This window comes from Puma concolor, chromosome F2 (genome assembly GCF_028749965.1).
Source record: "Puma concolor isolate L17-30 chromosome F2, mPumCon1.1.hap2, whole genome shotgun sequence".
NCBI lineage: Eukaryota > Metazoa > Chordata > Mammalia > Carnivora > Felidae > Puma > Puma concolor.
Window position 1 is genome coordinate 374625 of NC_141684.1, and position 26675 is coordinate 401299.

Sequence of the window (26675 nt, forward strand, 5' to 3'; positions counted from 1 at the left end):
ATGAAAGAAACTTGGCTGGAGGCATCTGCACTTGAAAAGAGGCTCACTGAGGACTGAAGGGAAAAGCCAGCTCTTGGCTAGGAGACAGAAAGGACTTCCAGAAGCTCCAGGTCACCTGGAGGCCAACACAGGCTCCAGTCCCTCAGCGGCCGCACTGCCCCATGGTAGCCTCGGTTAGCCTAGTCCCTCCAATGGGCCAGGACCCCATCATGCAGATCTGGAAAGCAAAGTCTGTCAGACACAATAAGGGCAAAACCACAACGCTGTAACCCTGGGTCTGCTCTGACTCAAACCTCTCTCCCCAACAGACGATGACCCTTGCGCCTCGGAAGTAAGGGAAGCTGGGGGCGTGAGGGGTGGAAGAGGCATGGGGGCCACACAGCCTTAGAGCAAGAGATGTGTGGATCTGAGCACACACGTGCCCAGGGCGAGACCCCGCCCCCCCATAAACCCAGTGGGAGAACTAGAGGGGCATCAGAGAGAAAGGGAGTTCATGATTAGCATACAGATTCCTGGAAGCTGGAGGCAAGAATGGTGAACAGAGAGGACGGCAAGAGGGTGTGTCCATGCAACAATGGAGGTCAGAAAAACTCAAGGACATGATACAGGGGACAGGTGACACATAAAACAGCAGAATCCCCATGAGCCTGAAGCCAGCAAGAACACTGTTCTTCTAGGGGTACAGGACCTGGGTGATGGGACACACAGACAAGAGCCCATAGTTCTGCATCTGGCCTAACTCTGCAACAGAAAGACTGACATCGTTTCCAACTTTTGCAACACAGGATTATGAACAACGTGACAATGTAACTTCTACCACACTTGCCTTGTAAACGTGGTGGCATAGTCCACTTTAGGACATACACGCAAAAGAACTGAGGACAGGGACTCAGATATCTGTGCACCAATGTTCACAGCAACATCATTCCCAATAGCCAAAAAGCAGAAACAACTCAAATGTCCCCTGACAAAAGAAAAGATAAACCAAATGTGGTATATACGTACAAGGGAATATTCAGTCATAATAACAGAAGGAAAATCTGATACATGCTACAAATGTATCTGACCAAAGGGCACATGTAGTAGGATTCCACGTCTATGAAGTACCTGGAATAGGCAAATTCACAGAGACAGAGACAGAAAGAATGGTGGTTGTCAGGGCCTGGCAGACAGGGGTGGGAATTGTTTAAAAATGACAGGGTTTCTGGGGCGCCTGGGTGGCTCAGTCGGTTGAGTGTCCAACTTCAGCTCAGGTCATGATCTCACATTTCATGAGTTCGAGTCCCGCATCGGGCTGCTTGGAGCCTGAAGCCTGCTTCTGATTCTGTATCTCCCTCTCTCTCTGCTCCTCCCCCACTCATGCTCTGTCTCTCTCTGTCTCAGAAACAAATAAACATCAAAAAAAAATTTTTTTTTAGGGGCGCCTGGGTGGCTCAGTCGCTTAAGCGTCCGACTTCAGCTCAGGTCACGATCTCACAGTCCGTGAGTTCGAGTCCTGCGTCGGGCTCTGGGCTGATGGCTCAGAGCCTGGAGCCTGCTTCCGATTCTGTGTCTCCCTCTCTCTCTGACCCTCCCCCATTCATGCTCTGTCTCTCTCTGTCTCAAAAATAAATAAACTTAAAAAAAAAATTTTTTTAATGACAGAGTTTCTGTTTCAGTTGGTTAAAAAGTTCTGAAAATGGATATTGATGATGGCTGCACAATACTGCAAATGTACTCAATGCTACTGAATTGTACCTAAAAATGGTTACAATGTTAAGTTTTATATTACGTACATTTAACCACAATTAAGGGGAAAAAACAGTATGGGTGCCTGGGTAGTCTAGTTGGTTAAGCATCCAACTTTGGCTCAGGTCATGATCTCCCTGTTCGGGAGTTCGAGCCCCACATTGAGCTCTGTGCCGTCAGCACGAGTCTGCTTCAGATCCTCTGTCTTCCTCTCTCTGCTTTTCCCTTGCATGCCTTCTCTGTCTTCCTTCTCAAAACGATTATTTATTTTTGAGAGAGAGAGAGAGAGCAAGTGTAAGTGGGGTAAGGACAGAGAGAGGGAGACAGAGGATCCGAAGCAGGCTCCACGCTATCTGTACAGAGCCCAACGCGGGGCTCAAACTCACGACCGCAAGACCATGACCTGGGCCCAAATCAAGAGTTGGCCACTTAACCCACTGAGCACCCAGGTGTTCCGCACTAAGAAAATCAGACAAACAAACAAAGTAAAAGGCACGGGGGACTAGAGGAAGAGGAGGAAAAGTGCCAGCTCCAAACCCCCCCTTGCACGAGGCAGGCCAGGCTGCTGAGAACTGCTGGAGCAGGATGGAGGTTCCCCACATCCTGTTTTCAATAATCATGTTACTGGCAGTGAAGCTGGTATTTTTACCCTAAGACCATCCTAGGCTTATTGTGGGATGCAACAGGTAAGTAGCTCACACCTATCGCTTGTAAGATAACAGTACTGTCATCCTGGCTCACAGAGAACCAAGATTCCTGGCATGGGAGAAAAAAGATACAAACATAAGAGTAAGGAGGTAAAGTTCCTGTGGTCCTAAATATGACCTGGAAGCCCCCATATAAACTTGTAATGTGGGGGTACCTGGGTGGCTAGGTCAGTTAGGCCTCAGACTCTTGATTTTGGTCCAGTCATGATCTCACAATTGGTGAGATCGAGCCCCACGTTGGGCTCTGTGCTGACAGCACGAAGCCTGTTTGGGATTCTTCTCTCCCTCTCTCTGCCCCTCCCCTGCTTGCATGCCCTTTCTCAAAATAAATAAAAGCTTAAAAAAAAAAAAAGTTTTCTTTCTACAAAAAGATTTAAAAAATATTTACAGAGTGACATATTTGAGATTTGCTTCAAAATAACATAAAAAGTTTAGGTGAAACAAAACTGTCATGAGTTGGTAATTGTTGAAGTTGGGTGATGAATATTTGGGGACCATTATATCCTGTCTACATGTATAGACATTTGAAATTTTCCATTAGTGGGGCGCCTGGGTGGCGCAGTCGGTTAAGCGTCCGACTTCAGCCAGGTCACGATCTTGAGGTCCGTGAGTTCGAGCCCCGCGTCGGGCTCTGGGCTGATGGCTCAGAGCCTGGAGCCTGTTTCCGATTCTGTGTCTCCCTCTCTCTCTGCCCCTCGCCCGTTCATGCTCTGTCTCTCTCTGTCCCAAAAATAAATAAACGTTGAAAAAAAAAAAATTAAAAAAAAAAAAAAAAAGATGAAATTTTCCATTAGTAAAAGCTAAAAAAAATTTTTTTTTATTTTACCAGGGTAGACCATATGCTGGGACATAATCCAAGATTCAGCAGATTTATAAGGAATGAAAGCACACAGAATATGTTTACCAACCACAATGGAATTAAATTAGAAATCAATAACAAAAATATATCTAGAAAAACTCCCAAATATTTGGAAGCTTAAAAGCATATTTCTAAATAACCTACAGGCTAAGGTAGAAATCAAAATGGAAATTAGAACATATTTTGAGCTGAATGAAAATGTAAACATAACATATCAAAATATGTGAGATGCAGTTAAAGCAGTGCTTGGAAGGAAATATTTACCTTTGAAAGTTTAAATAAGAAGGTCAAATCAATGACCTAAGCTTCCACTTAAGAAGCTAGAAAAAGAGGGGAAAATTGGGGCACCTGGGTGGCTCAGTCAGTTAAACGTCAGACTCTTGATCTCAGCTCAGGTCTTGATCTCAGGGTTGTGAGTTCAAGCCCCTTTTTGGGCTCCACACTGGGTGTGAAGCTTACTTAAAACAAAATAATGTAGTAGTAGTAGTAGTAGTAGTAATAGCAATAAAAAAGAGAGGAAAATTAAACCCAAAGTAAGTAAAATACAATACTAATAAGAACAGAAAATAATTAAATAGAAAATAGACAAATAGAGGAAAATGTTGAAACTAAAAGCTGTTCCTTTGAAAATCTCAATAAAATTGATACTCTTACTCAACTGATCAAGAAAGGAAAAGACAAAAACTACCAACATCATGAATGAAAAAGTGGACATCACTACAGATCTTACAGACCATTAAAAAGATTAAAATGACAGTGTTCTGAACAATTTATGACAATAAATTCAACAACTTAGGTCAAGGGTCAACAAACTATAACCCATAGACCAAATCTGGTCTACCACATGTTACTATAACTGAAGTTTTATGAGAATATAGCTATACCAGCTTGTTTATGTATTGTCTATGGCTGTTTTGTGCTACCACAACATAGTTGAGTAGCTGCAACAGAGACCACATGACCTGAAAAGCCTAAAATATTTACCATTTGGCCTTGTATGGAAAAAAATTGCCATGTTTAAATTAGATAAATGGGCAAATTACCTGAATGAAACAAATTATCAAAATGAATTCAAGAAGAAACAGAAAATTTGAATAGCCCTGTATCTATTAAAGAAATTAAATTTACAGTAAGAAACTTTCCCCAAAAAAGTAACTCTAAGCCCAGATGGTTTCACTGGTAAATTACATCAAACACTTAAGGTAGAAATAATACCAAATCTACAAAAGCCCTTTCTAAAAATAGAAGAGAAAGGAACACGTCCCTAAGTCATCTTGTAAGGCCACTATTACCCTGACACTAAAACCAAAGACATAACAAGTTAAGAATACTATATACCGGGGCGCCTGGGTGGCTCAGTGGCTTAATCATCTTGACTTCAGCTCAGGTCATGATCTCACAGTTTGTGAGTTCGAGCCCCACATGGGACTCTGTGCTGACAGCATGAAGCCTGCTTTGGATCCTGTCTCCCTCACTCTCTACTCCTCACCATCCCCTGCTTGTGTGTGCACGTACTCTCCCCCACCCCCCACCCCACCCTGTCTCTCTCCAAAATAAACAAACATTAAAAAAAAATACTACACACCAATTTATTTATGAATAGCTTCAAAAATCCTTTTAACATTATTATCAAATTGAAACCAGCAATATATAAGAAGAATAATACGTCATGACCAAGTCGGGTATATTTCAAGAATAAAAAATTGGTTTAACATTCAAAAATCAAAATACAATCAAATCAATAAAAGTAGAGAATGCATTTGGCAAAATCCAACATCTGATCATGATAAAAATCAAACAAACTTTGGGGCTCCTGGTGGCCAGTCAGTTGAGCATCTAACTCTTGATTTCAGCTCAAGTCACCATCCCAGGATCATGGGATCAAGCCTTGCATCAGGCTCTACACTGAGCGTGGAGCCTGCTTAAAATTCTCACTCTCATTCTCTCTCTCTCTCTCTCCCCCTCAATTGCACTTTCTCTGTAAAATTAAACAAACAAAAAAACTTTGAAAACTAGGAATAGAAGGAAAATTCCTCAGCTAAATCATGCCTAATGGGAAAAGAACGAACACTTTCCTCCTAGGATCAGGAACACCAATCATGTTCAACCTTGTACTAGAGGTCCCAGCCAGTGCACTAAGCCAAGAAACAAAAAGCATGCAAATTGGAAAGGAAAATGTAAGACTCTTTAGATTCAGAAAGCATGTAGAAAGGTATGTAGAAGATATGTAAAAAATCCTTAGGAGGGCACCAGGGGGCTCAGTTAAACAGCCAACTCTAGGGGCGCCTGGGTGGCGCAGTCGGTTAAGCGTCCGACTTCAGCCAGGTCACGATCTCACGGTCCGTGAGTTCGAGCCCCGCGTCAGGCTCTGGGCTGATGGCTCGGAGCCTGGAGCCTGTTTCCGATTCTGTGTCTCCCTCTCTCTCTGCCCCTCCCCCGTTCATGCTCTGTCTCTGTCTGTCCCATAAATAAATAAAAACGTTGAAAAAAAATTTTTTTAAATAAAAAAAAAAAAAATAAACAGCCAACTCTTGGGTTTCAGCTCAGGTCATGATCTCACAGTTTGGGGGTTTGAGCCCCGAGTCAGTCTCTACACTGACAGCACACAGCCTGCTTGGGATTCTCTCTCTCCCTCTCTCTCTGCCCCTCCCCCACTCGTGCTCTGTCTCTCTCAAAATAAATAAATAAGCTTAAGAAAATCCTTAGGTATCTACAATAGAGATACTAGAATAAAGAAGTATATTTAGCAAGGCTGTGAAATACAAGGACAATGTCAAAATTAACTGTATGTCTGTACTGGCAACGAACAACTGGAAAGTGTAAAATGTTCATTATTATCTACAAAATTAATATCACAAAGTATGGAATACTTTGATACTCCCTTCAAAAGGTAGAGCCTAGAGCGCCTGGGGGGCTCAGTTGGCTGAGTGTCCGACTTCGGCTCAGGTCATGATCTCACGGTTTGTGGGTTTGACCCCCGCGTCAGGCTCTGTGCTGACAGCTCGGAGCCTGGAGCCTGCTTTGGCTTCTGTGTCTCCCTCTCTGCCCCTCCCCCTATTCACACTCCATCTCTCTCTCAAAAATAAATAAATGTTAAAAAAATTAAAAACAAAAAAAGGTAGAGCCTAATCCACTTCTCCCTCAGTATGGGTTGGATTTAGTTACTCACTTCTTTTTTAAGTTTATTTATTTATTTTGAGAGAGGCAGAGCATGAGCGGGACAGTGGCAGAGAGAGAAGGAGAGAGAGAGAGAATCCCAAGCAGGCTCTACACTGTCAGTGCAAAACCCAATGTGGGACTCAAACTCACAAACCTCAAGATCAGGACCTAAGCCGAAATCAAGACACTCAACCAACTGAGCCACCCGGGAGCCCCTAGGTACTCACTTCTAACAAACAAAACAAAAGCAGAAATGGCAGTGGATAACTTCAGAGGTTAGGTCATAAGAGGTCATGCAGCCTCTTGCTTGCCCTCTCTTGGATCTCTGAGGCTGGAGGAAATTAGCTAGTATGCTGAGGCACTTGAGGAGTCTATGGAAAAGCCCATGGGCGAGAGCTGGGGACAGCTAGCTTGTGAGCAGGTCCTCCGGCCCCAGTCCAGCCCTCAGCTGATGCAGCCCTGGCTATCCTAACGCAACCACATGATAACTTGAACGGGAACCACCTAGCTAAGCCATTGTTGAATTCCTGACCTACAGCAGCTGTTAGATAACAAATGTCTGCTGTTTCAAGCCCCTATCTTTTAGGGTAACGTGATACACATCAATAGACAATACAGTGTGAAAATTAATAAAACGAAACCTTATTTAGAATGGAGTCTGGCGGCCAGCAGAGGGAGCTCTCGTGTCAATTACGCACCCACCAGGAGCCTTCCAGGGGGCTACTGCTTTCCTGCCTCTGCCTGCCGCAGGACTTTTAGCTGCCAACAGCCCCTCCTCCTCACCCCCTTTCCTCCCTAAAGAGCCTTGCTCTCCTGTGCTTTGCAGACCTGCCTGTGCTTCTGACAGAGCTTTCTTGTCCCGGGATGCAATTCCCTGCTATTCCCAAATAAACCCATTTTCACGGATAAAATAAGTGGCAGTTTGGGGCGCCTGGGTGGCTCAGTCGGTTAAGCGTCCGACTTCGGCTCAGGTCATGATCTCGCGGTCTGTGGGTTCAGGCCCCGCGTCGGGCTCTGTGCTGACAGCTCAGAGCCTGGAGCTTGCTTCAGATTCTGTGTCTCCCTCTCTCTCTGACCCTCCCCCGTTCATGCTGTCTCTCCCTGTCTCAAAAATAAATAAATATTAAAAAAAAAAAAAGTGGCAGTTCTATCTTTAAGGTTAACATTACTTGGTGATCAGAAGTGAGGCCCGGAAGACCCCCAACAAATCTGAGGCTGTTGGGCAAGCAGGTACTCGTACCCACAGCGCCAACTGAGCTCAGTGCTTTCTTACCCACCCTGAAGTGTGAGGGGAGATTTTCTCCTGGATTCCAAGCTCTCCTCTCTGTTCGAGCTCTCAATGCTGTTCAGTGTCTGTTTCAAGGCCTTGTTTTTTTCTGAGAATAACCCATTTGGCCTCAGTCCGACTCCCACTTGGAACCAGACTGTTCCTTTTGGAACCATGCTGGCCTTTGGTCTGATTCCTTCTGGAGCCAGGCTGTTCCCACTGAAAGTGTGCTGTTTAGGGATTATTCTCTTTGCTCTAGAGAAAAGCCTCTAAGAAATGGGATCCTAGGGATCATAAGTGCTTTGAGAATGTCCTCCCTACTGGTTTTAAGTTTGAAAACTATGGTCTCAGGGCACCCAGGTGGCTCATCTGGTTAAGCATCCAACTCTTAATTTCGGCTCAGCTCATGATCTCACAGTTCGTGAGTTTGAGCCCCACGTCAGGCTCTGTGCTGACAGAGCAGAGTCTGCTTGGAATTCTCTCTCTCTCTCTCTCTGCCTCTCTGCTGTGCTCACTCTCTCTCAAAATAAACAAACATTTAAAAACTATGGTCTCAGGTAGCTCAGTTGGTCAAGCATCCAACTTTGGCTCAGGTCATGATCTCATGGCTCGTGAGTTCGAGCCCCCAGTTGGGCTCTGGGCTGATAGCTCAGAGCCTGGAGCCTGCTTCAGTTTCTGCCTGTGTGTGTGTGTGTGTGTGTGTGTGTGTGTGTGTGTTGTGTGTGTCTCTATCTGCCCTTCCCCCGCCTCATGCTCTGTCTCTCTGTCTCAAAAATAAAGAAACAATAGGGGCGCCTGGGTGGCGCAGTCGGTTGAGCGTCCGACTTCGGCCAGGTCACGATCTCGCGGTCCGTGAGTTCGAGCCCCGCGTCGGGCTCTGGGCTGATGGCTCGGAGCCTGAAGCCTGTTTCCGATTCTGTATCTCCCTCTCTCTCTGCCCCTCCCCCGTTCATGCTCTGTCTCTCTCTGTCCCAAAAATAAATAAACGTTGAAAAAAAAAATTTTTTTTTTTAAAAATAAATAAAGAAACAATAAAAAAAATTATAAAATAAGGGCGGGGGGCACCTGGGTGGCTCAGTTGGTTGGGCGTCCAACTTCAGTTCAGGTCATGATCTCACAGGTTCGAGAGTTCGAGCCCCACATCAGGCTCTGTGCTGACAGCTCAATGCCCGAAGCCTGCTTCAGATTCTATGTCTCCCTCTCTCTCTCTGCCCCTCCCCTGCTCGTGCTCTGTCTCTGTCTCTCAAAAAGTGAATAAACGTTAAAAAAAATATTTAAAAAAATAAATAAAAATAAAAACTATGGTCTCTCCACATGCTCATTTATAAGTAAATGGACTGACTTAACCAAAAGTAATTTAGAACTTTAATGGCCATTATGGGGAAGGGAGGGGAAGGGAGGGGAAGGGAGGGGAAGGGAAGGGAAAGGAGATACTCTGAATGGGATGCCTACTTTATTTTTATTTTATTTTATTTTATTTTATTTTATTTTATTTTATTTTATTTTTATTAATTTTTGAGGCAGAGAGAGACAGAGCATGAGCAGGGGAGGGGCAGAGAGAGAGGGAGACACAGAATCTGAACCAGGCTCCAGGCTCTGAGCTGGAGCGTTGCCGACACAGGGCTCGAACTCACAGGGTGTGAGATCATGACCTGAGCTGAAGTCAGACACTTAACTGACTGAGCTACCCAGGCGCCCCAGGGATGCCTATTTATTATTTAAAAAATATATATATTTTTTTTTTTCAACGTTTTTTTTTTTTTTTTTTTTTTTTTTATTTTTGGGACAGAGAGAGACAGAGCATGAACGGGGGAGGGGCAGAGAGAGAGGGAGACACAGAATCGGAAACAGGCTCCAGGCTCTGAGCCATCAGCCCAGAGCCCGACGCGGGGCTCGAACTCCCGGACTGCGAGATCGTGACCTGGCTGAAGTCGGCCGCTTAACCGACTGCGCCACTCAGGCGCCCCAAAAAATATATATTTTTTAATGTTTATTTATTTTTGACAGAGAGACAGAGCATGAGCAGGGGAGGGCAGAGAGAGACGGAGACACAGAATCTGCAGCAGGCTCCAGACTCTGAGCTGTCAGCACAGAATCCGACGCAGGGTTTGAACCCACAGACCGCGAGATCATGACCTCAGCTGAAGTCAGACGCTCAACCAACTGAGCCACCCAGGCACCCCTTGGGATGCCTACTTTAAATGGTATCTTGAGGCTCCCAAATGTTTTCGGGATTCTAAATTTGCCTCTTTGAAAAATACTATTTTGGGCACTGGGGTGGCTCAGTCAGTTGACTGTCTGACTTCAGCTCAGGTCATGATCTCATGGTTTCAGAGTTCGAGCCCCGTATCAGGCTGTCTGCTGTCAGTGCTGAGCCTGCTTCAGATCCTCTGTCCCCCAATGCTCTCCGTCCTCTGCCCCTCTCCTGCTCACACCTTCTCTCTCAAAAATAAATAAACATTACAAAAAAGAAAAGAAAGATACTATTTCTCTTTTAAATTTATTCATTTATTTTGAGAGAGAGAGAGAGAGCACCCACACGCAGAGGGGGGCAGAGAGAGAGGGAGGGAGAGAGAATCCCAAGCAGGCTCCACACTGTCAGCATGGAGCCCGACTCAAGGCTCAAACTCACTGGCCGGGACACCATGACCTGAGCGAGATCAAGAGACTGACACTTAACTGATGGGCCCACCCAGGCGCACCGAAAAATACTGTTTCTAAGTTAACTGAGGCAAACCAACAATTAACAGGAGTCACAATGGCTTCTGAGGCCTCCTGCCCCCTCCCCATCCTCTTTGTCTGCAGCTACTTACGCCCAGTGCTTTTTTCCTCTCTCTGCCAAACCTCCCTTTTCCTTTGAACCTCTCCCCTCTCCCTCCTCTCCTGAACCTATTAAAACTTGGCCCTTCAAAGTTAAGTCTTCTGGGGGCGCCTGGGTGGCTCAGGGGGTTGAGCATCAGACTGTTGATTTCAGCTCAAGTCATGATCCGAGGGTTGTGGGTTCGAGCCCCGTGTAAGGCTCTGTGCTGACAGCACAGAACCTGCTTGAGATTCTCACGCTCTCCCTCTCTCTCTGCCCCCTCCCCACCCTCTCTCCTCCATTCTCTCTCTCTCAAAATAAATAAATAAACATTAAGAACAAAAAGTAAAGTAACTGAAGATTCTCCTGGGTTTGCTGAAGAGTTTAACATAGTGATTCAAACTTCTCTACCTGGTCTCTCAGATTTTTATCAATTAGGCCACATATATTGGTGAGTGCCAGGCCAAATGTAGGATAAAGCTAGCCAAAAGGGAACATCCTGAAGGGATTTTAGAGAAACAAACCCCTAGCTGTGGCCAAGATACCAGCACACTAGCTAGAAACCGCTACAGAGCAAGGACAGGTGAGCCAAATTTGGACTCTTAACTGCCAGAGCCACCCAGATGGCCCTCAACAGCTTTTCTCAAGCCTGCAGACTGGAATAAAAGTCAGGCTTGTACACAGAAGCCTGATGAACCTGTTCCTAATTACAACTGGCTCCAAACTGTCTTTAAAAAAAATCCTGGTCCTCCTTCAGCAACTGGATCCACCCAGGGAGCGCTCAACTCTGCGGTTACAAACAGGCTAAAGTGGTCTTTCTCCTTTAGTTAAAAGGACCAGGATGCAACGATGTCAGCCCCAGATTTAATCTGGCAGACCACATCAGTCATATGCTAGATGAGTCACATAAAAGAAAGACCAATAAAATTCTTAATTTTCAACTCTGAGAAAGAAGCTCCCGGAACAAACCAAACCCCTCAAGTCTCTGTTGTCACCGCAGAGTGCCAGGACACCGGCAGAGCAATCCAGGTGCCCTCAGCCCTCTCGCCAGCCTTTGCAAAGTCCTCATTCCCCATGGTGGGGCTCCGAGGGACTACAAGGCTCTTCACAGCCCTCCCTCTTGTGATCAGCTTGGAGAAACCACTCCATAGATCAGGAATGAATGTTTCTGTCCTAACGGACAGCACAGCTACAATCCTGGTGCCCGGCTACCTGCCTCGAGGTACTCAAACAGCTCAGACAGTGGGGGTCTCTAATAAACTTCTAATAAACCTGTCTCTGAGCCCACTCTCTGTCTAGGCCTCAGAGAGACACCTACCCTTTTCTCCTTAGTTCTTCCAACCTATTCAGTTATTGGATTGAGGTCTTAGAAAAGTATCATGCCAGAATTTTTTTCTCACAAAGGAGGGAAATAATTCTAGGATTTTACAACAGTAATCAAAATAGCCAACCAGGGCAGTTAAATCATGCTTTGCTGTCTTTTATTTTCTGTTTCTGACTCTCACTGCCACCCTGTTTATGGGCAAAATCCTCAACTGATATTTGCAGAATCCACAAGGCACCTCCCCTCAAGATTCCAATGGATCCCTCGAGGGGTGTCTGGGGGGCTTGGGTCATGATCTCACGGCTTGTGAGCTCGAGCCCCACGTGGTGTTCTGTGCTGACAGCTCAGAGCCTGGAGCCTGCTTCCGATTCTGTGTCTCCCTCTCTCTTTGCCCCTCTTGCACTCATGCATTTTCTCTCTCTCTCTCTCAAAAATAAATAAATAAATAAATAAATAAATAAATAAATAAATAAATAAATAAACGTTAAAAAAAAAAAAAATAGGTCACCTCAAACCCTCTCCCCAGAATTAATACCTATAGGTAAGCCCTGGAAGGCATCAAGCCCATAACAGGCTAGGAGGCTTAGGGCCCCATCATCCCCTGCACTGGTCCCTGTAATACCATTTTACCTGTAAGAAAACCCAATGGCCACAGAAGGGAAGTTTGTCCAGAACCTCCCAGCAATAAATAACACTGTTGTCCCTCAACACCCTCTTGTTCCTAACCCACATGTGCTAACGTCCATTCCCAATGAAAGCAAATTTTTCACTGTAATTGACCCAAGAGTACATTTAGTTTTCCAGCCGATAAGGATAGCCAGCCAGAATCTGTTTCCCTTCACTTGGGAAGAACAGGAATCCGCCTGGACAGTAATGCCCTAGGCCTACAGAGACTTCTTCTCACTTTTCACAAACCTTAAAAGCCAATTTGGATGACAGCAAGTTTTCTGCAGGCTCTACTTTGTCACAATACGTAGACGATTTGCTTCTCTGCTCCCCTCCTCCTGCCACCTCACAGGAGACAGCATCCACATGTTAAAACTTCTGGCCTTAAAGAGACATAAAGTGGGAATGCAAGCTGCTGCAGCCACTCTGGAAAACAGTATGGAGGTTCCTCAAAAAACTAAAAATAGAACTATGACCCAGCAATTGCACTACTAGGCATTTACCCACGGGATGTGCTGTTTCAAAGGGACACGTGCACCCCCGTGTTTATAGCAGCACTATCGCCAAGAGCCAAAGTATGGAAAGAGCCCAAATGTCCATCGATGGATGAATGGATAAAGATGACGTGGTTTATATATACAATGGAGTATCACTCGGCAATCAAAAAGAATGAAATCTTGCCATTTGCAACTACGTGGATGGAACGGGAGGGTATTATGCTAAGCGAAATTAGTCAGAGAAAGACAAATATCATATGACTTCACTCATGAAGACTTTAAGAGGCAAAACAGAGGAACATAAAGGAAGGGAAACAAAAAGAATATAAAAACAGGGAGGGGGATAAAACATAAGAGACTCATAAATATGGAGAACAGAGGGTTACTGGAGGGGTTGTGGGAGGAGAGATGGGCTAATTGGGTAAGGGGCATTAAGAAATCCACTCCTGAAATCATTGTTGCACTATATGCTAACTAATTTGGATGTAAATTATTTTAAAAAATAAATAAGTAAAATAAAATAATGTTCAATCTCCAAATTAAAACAGAGAGAGAGAGAGAGAGAGACACAGTCTCCCTGAACCCCACAAAAAACCTTCAATTTGCTCAAACTCAGGTTCAAAACTTTGGGCATCTGATCTTGAAGCAAAGACTACATTTGGACCCAGACAAAACCCCTCATGACTGCTTAATGCTGACAGATCACCTTCTGACCCCCATGACAATTTGCAGGAAACTCCTTTAGCCAATGCAGATGTTTCATAGTCTACTAATGGTTCTTAAAGGATGAAAATGGGACTGGCTGGCTCAGTCAGTGGACCATGTGACTCTTGATCTTAAGGTCATAGGTTCAAGCCCCACGTTGGGTGTAGAGATTATTTAAAAATTTTTTTAAAATCTTAAAAAAAAAAAAAAAAGAACGGGGCGTCGGTGGCTCAGTCAGTTGAGCATCTGACTTTGGCTCAGGTCATGATCTTGCAGTCTGGTCTGTGGGTTCGAGCCCCACAAGGGGCTCCGTGCTGACAGCTCAGAGTCCGGAGCCTGCTTCAGATTCTGAGTCTCCCTCTCTCTCTGCCCCTCCCCTGCTCGCGCTCTGTCTCTTTCTGTCTTTGTCTCTGTCTCTCTCTCTCTCAAAAATTAATAAACATTTTTTTAAATGTTAAAACGATAAAGGATGAAAATGGTAAATATGGTGCTGGGTATACTATTGCACCCTCTTGAAGTCACTGAGACGGCACCTTGACCTCTGGCCACTCCAACACAATAGCCTGAGCTCTGCAGCTTACTCTAGCTTGTATCTTCATCCATGACAAAACCAGAAGCATTTTCCATAGAAAAAATGCTGCTTTCAAGGAAACCAATGGCCAAAACCTTTGTCATGGTCCAAAAGGATTCTCCCAAATGATGATTTGGAAAAGTTGATAAGAGATATCCAGGAATTGGCCCCAGAGATGAAAAACAGTATTGGAAATCTAGTAATTACTGGCTCAACAAGAAGAGAACTCTGGTTTGAACCAAATAACAATCCAGCCTTCCCAGAAATTCTAAAGTTCGCACTACCTCCCTCCATACATGCATTAAATCATGGTCTACTGACAGAATGGTAGCATTCATGAACCACTATCTGTGGAGAAATAGAAGAAAGGGTGCCCATAGCGTCTACCTTGCTTTCCCACCAATCCAAAGTATAATCCAGGGAAATCTGTTCACACAAGTGGATTTCACACAGCTTTCCCATCTCACAGGTATAAATATATATGTTTTAGTCATGGTTTGTATGGTTTCTCACTGGACCAAAGCTTTCTTTTCTAGACGGGCCAATGCTTCTTCTGTGGCTAAAATTCTATTAGAAAAGGGAGCGCCTGGGTGGCTCAGTCGGTTAAGCGTCTGACTTCAGCTCAGGTCATGATCTCAAGGTTCATGGGTTCTAGCCCCGTGTCAGGCTCTGTGCTGACAGCTCAGAGCCTGGAGCCTGCTTCAGATTCTGTGTCTCCCTCTCTCTCTGTTCCTCCCCTGCTCATGCTCTGTCTCTCTCAACAATAAATAAACATTTAAAAAAAAAATTATATTCTATTAGAAAAGATTATCCCTACCCAGGGATCTCCTCTTGAACTTTGCAGTCATCAGGGAACTCATTTCACTGGCCAGTTCAACAACACATTCAGTTTGTACCCCACCTTCAATCCTCAGACTTGGCTGGATGTACTAACTGTGGCATTGAAACTCAACTAGCACAGTTGGTAGGGACCCTCCAAGTACCTTGGCTAAAAGCATTGCCATTAGTCCTTCTAAACCTCAGATTCACTCCCTTGGAAACTCACAAGTTTTTAGCCTTTGAGGTAGTCATAAAACATCCAGTGCACTTGGCTTCTCCCTCCTTTGACTGACAGTTGAAAAAAGAAGATGTATTTCAATATTGTAAAGCTATAATTGCTTCTAATAAAAGCAACCATGCTTTGGGGAGCCTGGCTGGCTCAGTTGGTAGCGCATGTGACTCTTTTTTTTTTTTTTTAATTTTTTTTTTTTAACGTTTATTTATTTTTGAGACAGAGAGAGACAGAGCATGAACGGGGGAGGGGCAGAGAGAGAGGGAGACACAGAATCGGAAACAGGCTCCAGGCTCTGAGCCATCAGCCCAGAGCCCGACGCGGGGCTCGAACTCACGGACCGTGAGATCGTGACCTGAGCTGAAGTCGGACGCTTAACCAACTGAGCCACCCAGGCGCCCCAAAGAGCATGTGACTCTTGATCTCGGGGTTATGAGTTTGAGCCCCACACTGGGTGTAGAAATTACTTAAACAAAAATGAATAAAATCTTGGGGCGCCTGGGTGGCACAGTCGGTTAAGCGTCCGACTTCAGCTCAGGTCACGATCTCGCGGTCCGTGAGTTCGAGCCCCGCGTCGGGCTCTGGGCTGATGGCTCAGAGCCTGGAGCCTGTTTCCGATTCTGTGTCTCCCTCTCTCTCTGCCCCTCCCCCGTTCATGCTCTGTCTCTCTCTGTCCCAAAAATAAATAAACGTTGAAAAAAAAAATGAATAAAATCTTTAAAGAAAGAAAAAAGAAGTAACCATGCTTTGATAATCTCTTCACCGTGCATTCCCAGGAGACAATGACCTGGAGCATCACACCTTGTAACCTGAACATTTTAGACTCTAACTTCTCTGAAAAGGCCCTTATCAGGTCCTGTAACCACCCTTTGTTCACCAAAGTCTTCGGAAGAGACTCTTGGATTCACGTGATACATCTAAAGAAAGCACCAGAGACTGCCTAGCCCTGCACATCTGGTCACCTGGAATAAAGACCCCCCAAACTGAGGCAGACGGCATCTGAAGAGACAGCTTTCCTAAGACGTCCAGACTAGACCTCTGTACCTTTTTCTCACTGTTGTTTCTTATCTCTTTTTCATGGAAAGACAATGCCCTTGTCTGCATTTCCCAAGCCCTTGGGAAAGGGGGAAACTTCTATGATTATGGCCCTTCAGAAACAACCTCATCGTGATCCCATGAGAAATTAATTTTTCACTTGCTTTTTCTGAAGGGCTAGAAGATTCAGAATTCACAAAAGTCTTCTTTCAACTGAAATATTAACTGACTTTGGATTCTTATTCAAATTCACGTCTCTGAATTTGCAACCCTATAGGCTATACTATCTGATCTGTAACACGTTTGGTTCCAAACAATTATTTTGAGATAACAATTCTGTTTTAAACCATCTTTGAAGTTTTGCTGTTTTGCACAAAATTCATCAGCTATCGCTTCATGTTTATACCGTCACTGCACCTTCTCAAATGCACCTGGTTAGTTCCTCAGTGTGCTCCTCTGCCTTCATGAAGGTCTAGGTGGAGAACTCCAGGGGTATCTGGGGGTCTCAGTCGGTATCTGGGGGTCTTGATTTCGGCTCAGGTCACGATCTCACAGTTCGTGGGATTGAGCTCTGTGTTGGGATGTGCACGCGCACTTGGTCTCTCTCAAAATAAACACTAAAAAAAAGCGGGGGGTGGGGTCACCTGGGTGGCTCAGTCAGTTAAGCATCCGACTTCGGCTCAGGTCATGATCTTGCGGTTTGGGAATTGGAGCCCCGCATTGGGCTCTGTGCTGACAGCTCAGAGCCTGAAGCCTGGTTCAGGTTGTGTCTCCCTCTCTCTCTCTCTGCCCATCCCCCACTCTCACTCTGTCTCTCTCTCTTTCTCTCAAAAATAAATAAACATTTTTGGCACAAAAACAGACACTTAGATCAATGGAACAGAATAGAGAACCCAGAAATGGACTCACAAATGTATGGCCAACTAATCTTTGACGAAGCAGTAAAGAATAGCCAATGGAATAAGGACAGTCTCTTCAGCAAGTGGTGCTGGGAAAACTGGACAGCAACATGCAGAAGAATGAACCTGGACCACTTTCTTACACCAGACACAAAAATAAACTCAAAATGGATGAAAGGCCTAAATGTAAGACAGGAAACCATCAAAATCCTCAAGGAGAAAGCAGGCAAAAACTTTGATTTTGGCCACAGCAACTTCTTACTCAACACGTCTCTGGAAGCAAGGGAAACAGAAGCAAAAATGAACTATTGGGACCTCATCAAAATAAAAAGCTTCTGCACAGCAAAGGAAATAATCAGCAAAACTAAAAGGCAACTGACACAATGGGAGAAGATATTTGCAAACGACATATCAGATAAAGGGTTAGTATCCAAAATCTAGAAAGAACTTGTCAAACTCAGCACCCAAAAAACAATCCAGTGAAGAAATGGGCAAAAGACATGAATAGACACTTCTCCAAGGAAGACATCCAGATGGCCAACTGACACATGAAAAAATGCTTATCATCACTCATCATCAGGAAAATACAAATCAAAACCACAATGAGATGATACCACCTCACACCTGTCAGAATGGCTAACATTAACAACTCAGGCAACAACAGATGTTGGCAAGGATGCGAGGATGCGGAGAAAGAGGATCTCTTTTGCATTGTTGGTGGCAATGCAAGCTGGTGCAGCCAACTCTGGAAAAACAGTCTGGAGGTTCCTCAAAAAATTAAAAATAGAACTACCCTATGACCCAGCAATTGCACTACTAGGTATTTACCCAAGGGATACAGGTATGCTGTTTTGAAGGGACACATGCACCCCAATGTTTAGAGCAGTGCTATCACCAATAGCCAAAGTATGGAAAGAGCCCAAATGTCCATTGATGGATGAATGGATAAAGAAGATGTGGGGGCGCCTGGGTGGCTCAGTCTGTTGGGCGTCCAACTTCGGCTCAGGTCATGATCTCGCGGTTCATGAGTTCGAGCCCCCACTTCGGGCTCCATGCTCACAGCTTGGAGCCTGGAGCCTGTTTTGGATTCTGTGTCTCCCTCTCTCTCTACTCCTCCCCTGCTTGCACCCTATCTCTCTCTCAAAAATAAACATTAAAAAAAAAACTTAAAAAAATATGGGGGCGCCTGGGTGGCTCAGTTGGGTAAGGCTCAGGTCATGAGCTCACGGTTCATGAGTTTGAGCCCCACATCAGGCTCCGTGCTGATGGTGTGAAGCCCACTTGGGATTCTCTCTCTCTCCCTGTCTCTCTGCCCCTCCTCTGCTCTAACTCTCTCTCAAAATAAATAAATAAACTTAAACAAATTTTTTAATAAAAAAAAAATATATGGAAGACAGATGGGAAGTACCTTTGAGTTCTCTGTCCTAACCTTCTTTGTTACTCAAATGTGGCCTTAAGTGAAATGCTGTGCAGTTTCCTTCTCACATAGGACATGACGATCAGGAAAAGTCTTCCCTGGTACTAAGGGGCAAAACCAGCAAATGTGGAGAACCTGCCTCTTGATTAGTGACGCCTGCAAAGAGAGATTTTAATCAAAAGGGGATGTGAGGATCAGTAATGAGAAGGCAGTGGGAAGGCCAGCAGGGGGAGCCCTCGCTGACCCCGCCCCACTGCTCGTCAATTGCACATCTCTTAGGAGGAGACAAACCGTGCCCAGCCTTACTGCTTTACTACCCTAGCAAGAAGATTTCATTCTCCTGCAGCAACAGCCCAGCCAATGATAAGCCAGTATACTTACAACCCCCAGTTTACTCCAACCCCCCTCTCCTCTATAAAACGGCGGTCCTCTGCTTTGCTCTATTCCTCCCCTTCCTTGTGTACACTTGCCTGTGGCTTGCTTGTCCCAGATTGCAATTCTCTGCTATACACAAATAAACACAAATTTTTGCTGGCAAAATAAATGCATTTTTACTTTTATGGTTAACAACCGAGAACTAAATAAATGTAGAAATATACTATTTTCTATATTGTTAAAATATCAATTCTCCCCAAAATAGATCTAAAGCTTCAACACAATCCCAGAGAGCCATTTGGAAAAACTGACAAGCTAATTCTAAAATTTATATAGAACTGCTTAATATCTTGAAGAGCCAAAATGACTTGAAAAAGAGAAGAAGCTGGGCGCCCAGGTGGCTCAGTTGGTTGAGCATCTGACTCTTGATTTCAGCTCAGGTCATGATCCCAGGGTCGTGGGATTGAGCCCCACATCAAGCTCTGCACTGATCATGGAGCCTGCTTAAGATTCTCTCTCTCTCTCTCTCTCTCTCTCTCTCTCCCCTCTGCCCCTCTTCCCCATTCATGCTCGCTCACTCTCTCTCTCTCTCTCAAATAAAAAAGAGAGAAGACAAGTTGGACAACTTACACTACTTGATCTCAAGAATTATTATAAAGCTCTAATAATCAGGTCTGTGGGATATTAGCATAGGATCAATGAACAACATAGAAAATTCCTGAAAATACACCCACGAATAAACTGTCAGTTGATTTTTTTTTAATATTTATTTATTTTGAGAGACAGCAAGCGAGCAAGAGAGGAGGGGAGGGTCAGACAGAGAGAGAGAGAGACAAAGAGCGAGAGAATCCCAAGTGGGCTCTTTGCTGTCAGCACCCAGCCCGAGGTGGGGCTCGATCTCACAACCATGAGATCATGACCTGAGCTGAAATCAAGAACCGATGGTCAACTTAGCCACCCAGGTGCCCCTCAATTGATTTTTTTAATTAATTTTATTTTATTTTTTTAATTTACATCCAAATTAGTTAGCATATAGTGCGACAATGACTTCAGGAGTAGATTCCTTAATGCCCGTCCCCCATTTAGCCCATCCCCCCTCCCACAACCCCTCCAGTAACCCTCTGTTCTCCATATTTAAGAGTCTCTTATGCTTTGTCCCCATCCCTGTTTTTATATTATTTTTATTCCCTTCACTTATGTTCATCTGTTTTGTCTCTTAAAGTCTTCATGAGTGAAGTCATATGATATTTGTCTTTCTCTGACTAATTTCGCTTAGCATAATACCCTCCCGTTCCATCCACGTAGTTGCAAATGGCAAGATTTCATTCTTTTTGATTGCCGAGTGATGCTCCATTGTATATATAAACCACATCATCTTTATCCATTCATCCATCAATGGACATTTGGGCTCTTTCCATACTTTGGCTCTTGTCGATAGTGCTGCTATAAACACTGGGGTGCATGTGTCCCTTTGAAACAGCACACCTGCATCCCGTGGGTAAATGCCTAGTAGTGCAATTGCTGGGTCGTGGGGTAGTTCTATTTTTAGTTTTTTGAGGAACCTCCATACTGTTTTCCAGAGTGGCTGCACCAGCTTGCATTCCCATCTCAATTGATTTTTAACAAAGATCTTAAGGTAACACAATGGGGAGAGGATGGTCTTCAAAACATGGTGCTAGAATGACAGCATATACATGTGGAAAACTACGACCCTTTACCTCTACTCACACCATAAAGGAAAAAACACTGACAAACTGGACTTCATCAAAATTAAAAGTGTCCCCTGCTTAAGATCCTGGTAAGAAAATTAAAAGGCAAGCCATAGACTGTGGGAACAAATTTGCAACACACACACACACATATATATATATATACATATATATACATATATATGTACATATATATGTATATATATGGCAAAGAATTCGCATCCTGAATACGTAAAGAATTCTTAAAACTTGATAAGATAAACAATCCATATTGTAAGGGCAAAAGATTTGAACAGACACTTCACAAAAGAAGATATACAAATGGCCAGTAAAACACATTTGAAAAGATACTCAACACCATGGTCATTGGGGAAATGTAAATTAAAGTTTCAATGAGCTACCGTCTCACATCCACGAAAACGGCTAAACTTTAAAAGGATGGCAACACTGAATTGAGAACAAGGACCAACTGGGAACATAAAATGATAGCAAACGTTTTGGTAAATAATTTGGCACTTTCTTATGTAGTTACTTATACACTTCGACCCATCGTTTCTATCATTTCAGCAAGAGAAATAAACATACATCTACATATAGACTTGTATACGTGAATATTCACAGCAGCTTTATTCACAATAGCCCCAAACTGGAGAGAAACGAAATGTTCAACAGACGTACCTATAGCTCAAATAACGGTATATCTATTCGGTGGAACCGCGCAGCAAAGAGTGACCTACTGATACCTGTACCACCTCGATTTCCAAAACATTATGCCTGGTGAAGGAAGTCAAACACAAAGTGTTCACTCCACGGCATTCCATTTACGTGAATTCTAAAAAAGGGACACTGAAGCTACAGAAACAGCAGATCAGTAGTTGCCTGGGGCCCAGTGGAGGGAGGACTGGCCACAGAGGAATGAGGGAACTTCTGAGGGTGGGAGAATGTTGTACATCTGGACTATGGTGGATTTACAAAGATGTGTACATCTACCAAAACCCAGCAGACCACACTTAAAATAGATGTTTGATTATATGTAAGTTACACCTCAATAAAGTTTGATGTGAAAAAAAGTACCCATTCCCAAAGTTTTATCCTGGCCTCTACACCCTGTGTGGTCTGGCCCCTGCTGGCCTCGCCATCTCCTTGCACGCCTCCCTCTCCACCTTCCACTCTATACCTGCTTCCTGCTTCCTGCTTCCTGCTTTCTGCTTTCTACACCTCGGAAACCTCCAGCTCCAGAGACCACAGTGGCTGGGAGCTGAGTTCAGGAACCAGACTCAAACTCTGGGTTTGAAGCAGTGGGAAGCTGAGGAGACCGGTCAAGTTTCTTGACCTCTTTTCCTCAGTTTTCTTATCCATAAACGGAATGGTAATAGTCCTTTCTTCACAATGTCCTGAGGAGGATTCAGTGAGTTGACGCAGCATTTTTGGTGTCTAGCACAGGGCTGGCATACTTCTTCCTGCCATCTGGTTTTATACGGCCCATGAGCTAAGACTTACTTTTACATTTTTTAATAACTGGGAAAAAAGTATTTTTTGACACATGAAAATGATATGAAACTCAAATTTCAACATCGACAAATAAGGTTTTGTTGAAAGAGAACACTCGCATTTGTACTGTCTATGGCTCCCTTCCCACAAAGTCGCAGACTTAGAAGCTGCATCGGAGACCACATGCCTGCAAAGCCTAAAGTATTTACTATCCAGCTTTTCACAGAAAAAAACCACCACCGCCCTGCCAACCTCTGGTCTAGCATGTGTCCATCTTCAGCGTCAGTCCCACTTTGCATTAGCCGTTCCTTGTATCTGGAAGGGTCTTCCACCAGATCTTAGGGTAGCTTACTCCCTTTCTGTAACTCAGACTGCAACTGAAACGTTACCTCCTTAGAGGTCTTCTGTGGTTACCTTCTCACTCTCCTATCTTTTCACTCTGTTCTAACGTTTGCCATGTCCTTCCCCCCCATGTTCTTGGAACTGAACCTCATGCCTGACTCTCAGGAAGTGCTCAGTAACTGGGTTCCTGGCACTTCCTGACCGAAGGTAACCCAGGAGACTCTGAGCTTGTGGGGGAGCTGGTGTGATGGAAGAGACCATCACTCAGCGGCGCATATGGGTGTGTCAGGAGGTTCATCAGCCATGGCAAGGCTCTGCCCCCGGCCCTGATGCACAAGGAGGGACGTTGAAACCTACCTGTACAATGGGAGGGCTCTGCAGGAGACGGAGCCTTCATCTGAAGCGTGGAGGCTCCCAGGGAGTCCCTTGCATCCACACCATCCTCCCTTCCTTCAAAACAGGAAGAGGTTCTGGGTAGGGGGGTGGGGGAGGTGAAGCTTACACAGCATATCACGCAAAGTCAACAAAACCATAATGGTCATATCAAAGAAAGGCCCAGGCCTCAGGGAATCCTGGGACGGCAAGTTGGGGCTGAGCGTGGAGAAGACACAGGCCTCTTCAAGCCACTCTGCACTCAGTGCAACCACCTCCACTCTGCAGCCCAGCCCCCTTCTATCTGCAGGGACCTTGAAGTCGTCAGTTACTCCTCTGCCCAAGTCCAAATGCTTCTGGACCTCCATGGACCTCCCTATTCAAGCCAACTCCCATCCCTCCACCTCCCCCACACTCTCCTCTCCTTCACACTGAAACTTCCTTGAAGACTTGTCTGCGGGCCTTATCTCCATGACCCCGCCTCCCACGTGCTCTCCGCCAGCACCAATGTGCTTTGTCTGTCACAGCTGCCAAGGAAGGACACAGCCCAGAATCCAACATCCCCCATCGGACTTTTTTATACCTGCCCTAACAGGGTGCCTGCTCCATGGGACCCTCTCCCCTGGGCATCTGGGGAGCCGAACATTCCTGTATCTCTCTGTCCTTCTTTCTCAGCTGCTCTGTTGATGAGAACTTGCCCAAGGTCACAGAGCTTAGAAGGGGTGGGGGAAGGTTTGTTCTCTCCCTTCCACCACCACACAAGAGTTAAGTATGGTGGCGGCATAACACACACATGGAAAAGTGCTCAGGGGTCAACCGAAGGGGCACAGGATGGGAACTAGTCTGCACAGACAGGTGAGTGTTATTCAGAAGCCCACGAGGAAGATTCAAGAAGCAAAGTACAAGAATCAGATTTGCATTTCAGATCAATCACTCTAAGATGAGAAGAAGGGGGGCAAGGGGCTACAACAGAGCCAAGACCAGTGAGGGGCAACTGCTATGATCCCAGAGACAGGCTATGTGGTGGAAGGGATGGACAGGAAGAGCCAGAATCAAGAATATCTGGGAAGAAGTTCTGAGAGAGCCTGGAGGTGAGGGAAGAGACTCCGAGATGTCTTACTTTGGCTAACGAGTGAACCGTGGCACAGGCACCAGGGTGGGGTGCTGCAGACAGCAAGGTGGAGTCACTCGGGTCCAGCAGGGGCCTGTGTCAAGCAGCGACACAGGCAGTGAAGGACACCGCCGCTACAAGATCTCGGCCAGACCAGCATCAGCGGACACCCCGGAACTGACGACAAGCAGAAGCAGAGGAGGTCCGCTGGGGCCCCGGGACCAACTAAACCCCCTTCAAAGGGGCAGACTTTTGCAGCAAACCGTCAGACTCTTCAGACACGACCCCTCTATGTGTGACCACCTCAAAAGGGCAGCTGCGGCCGAGGCCTCTGCCCGACCGGTCTCCGAACAGCCCCGAGACCCTTCAGGGCTTGAACGTGATGAGCAGTGAGCGCCGAGAGCTGGCTCGGACGGGACCGAGGCTTCCTCTCCACTGTGCGCCCGCAGACTGACTTGGCGTTTGACCCCCTTCCGTTGCCTGGTCTGTCGTGTGGCCTGTCTCGTGTTCTGCTCCGGGTGCCGTGGAAGAAGCCAAGTTAATCACGTGGCGAAGTGTCCCTGCGTTTGGAACCCAGAACCTGCTCTATGATGGCGTCAGCCCTGTTGGGTGACTAAATAAAGCCGTCATTGTGGAAAGACACAACCCGTGTGTGCGCCTTCACAGCGTGCTCATGACAGGGCTCTCAGGGAGAGTGGGGACACATCAATGTTACCACTGCCGCCAAAATCCACCCAGCCAAATGCGCCCTTGTATTTGGTGTGCTATAGGCTGAAGTTCCCAAACACACACAGTGGAGACAGGCTGTCGGAAGAGACCAAGGACTCCAATCCCTAGAACACAGATCCCATTGTAGAGCCTAGAGGCACAGCGGCCCTCTTCCTAGGTGCCTGGCAGGGAGAGCAAAGTCCAGGCACACCCCGAGCAGGTGAGGGATGAGGCCATGACCGACCAGCGGAGCCAGGGGAGGAGGCTCCAGCCAACAGGGAGGAAATCCAGCCCCTGCACAGGAAGGGAAGGGAGGAAGCACTTTCTAAAGCTCCCCCATCCCAGCTCTGAGCAAGAGCTTGGGGAGCAGAGAAAGGAGGACACAGCCTCACAATGAGGAGCCCAGAGGTAGCCTTTGTGCAAGCTCCTTCAGGCAGCCACCAGCCCCTTCCGTAACTTGGCCCGAGAGCTCCAGGCAGGGGCTCCCCTCGGTGCCCCTGAAGCGCACTAGGCAGCACAGCCAGGAGCACACAAGCCTCTTCAGCATTTCTGGGATTCAGGGAAACACACCAATCCTGCCCAGGGAGGACACCCACGAGGGCTCACTGCTCGGCCAAGACAGGGACTGACAAGGGCAGCACGGTGCTCCCACAGCCACCTCCCCCCTCAAGTTAAAGCTCCAGGAAAAGTAAGGCCGGAGCTTTGAGGAGGGCCAGCCCTTCTCAGGCTTCCCTGAGCCTGGCATGGCTCCATGCACGCCTCCCCTCTCTGCACCCATGGAAATTAATCCCACGGTTGCCTCAGCCTCTGCTCCAGGACCCAGAGGAGCCCAAACCAGTCACGGATACTCCGCCACGGGCCTGGAGCACACGGCCCGGCACTCTCCGCACGGCAGAGCTTCTCACTCTGACCCCAGTCTGTGAGGAGGAGCCCAGGATCCCCACGAGTGAGGTCACCCGAAGCTCTGAGAGGCTCCAGTTTCTCCTCTGGCCGAACTCCAAAGCCCACACAAAGCCCGGGCGTGTCACTCCCGCCGGCCTTCATTTCCTGGCTGCAAATGGAGATAAGTCTGGCGCTGCCCACCTGGCCAACAGGTTGCAAAAATGAAAACAACTCCACAGACAAAACGTGAAAAGCCCTACCGGCGGCCTTCACAGGCGGCCACTTCCAGAAGCCGGTCCTGACCCCTTGGCGCCCTCGGCACCCGACTGGAGCCTGGACAGACTTGTGCCCTGGGCCTGGCCTCTCCGTGTGCCGGCCAGACACGGCGCCCTGCCTTCGGTTACCTCTCACCTTGCTCTACCGCGCTCGTCTCCCCTCTGCCCGCTCAGCTCTGCCCCCCTCCCCCCGCCCCTCTCTCCCCCGGGCCGGGTCCCCTCTACCGCCGCAGGCCCCGGAAGTGCGCGCCTCACCTTCCGCCTCGCGCAGCCCGCCGCAGCGTAGACGACCAGATCCCGGCGATCGGTCAGTCGGCCCCGCGTTCCTCTGGGCGCCGCGGGGGCGGGCCCCGCGCCCGGCTCTCGCCATGGCAACGCTACACTTCCGGGCCGCACCGCCCAGAGCCGGAAGCCGCGGCGCCCCCTGGGAGCCAGGGGGCATGGCCGAGCTGCCAGGGGGCGGGGATTGTCCTTGGAGGTTGGCGGTCCGCGGTGTTGTGTGAACCTCTAGCAGGGGCATCCTCGGCGCGGATAGGGTGGAAAGGGCAGGCAGTCAAAAGGCTCTCGGGAGGCGGTCATCTATTTATGCTGAGCTTTTAAGGAAAAGTCGGGGTTCACCCGACAAAGCAGAGTCATCACGAACAGAGGGGGAAGCATGCCTATAGGTGGAAGGACCCGGTGCATTGGAGCAACGGGAAGGTGGTGGTTTGGGAGAGCGGAGGAGA

General features: G+C 46.6%; 1 protein-coding gene across 2 annotated transcripts in view; it reads right to left on the reverse strand.

Annotated features, from left to right (window-relative positions):
* The window catches only part of PPP1R16A (protein phosphatase 1 regulatory subunit 16A), a 41157-nt gene extending 14795 nt beyond the window's left edge, over nt 1-26362 (reverse strand). Inside the window, exons 1-2 of one of the 2 annotated variants that reach the window (XM_086695859.1) lie at nt 26206-26331; nt 22960-23052 (exon numbers count right to left, since the gene is read on the reverse strand). The gene's annotated coding sequence lies outside the window, so the exon portion shown is untranslated. Of the gene's footprint in view, nt 1-22959; nt 23053-26205 lie in introns of both variants that reach the window. The other variant, XM_086695858.1, reaches the window with a different exon arrangement.
* Between the last annotated feature and the right edge of the window lie 313 nt (nt 26363-26675).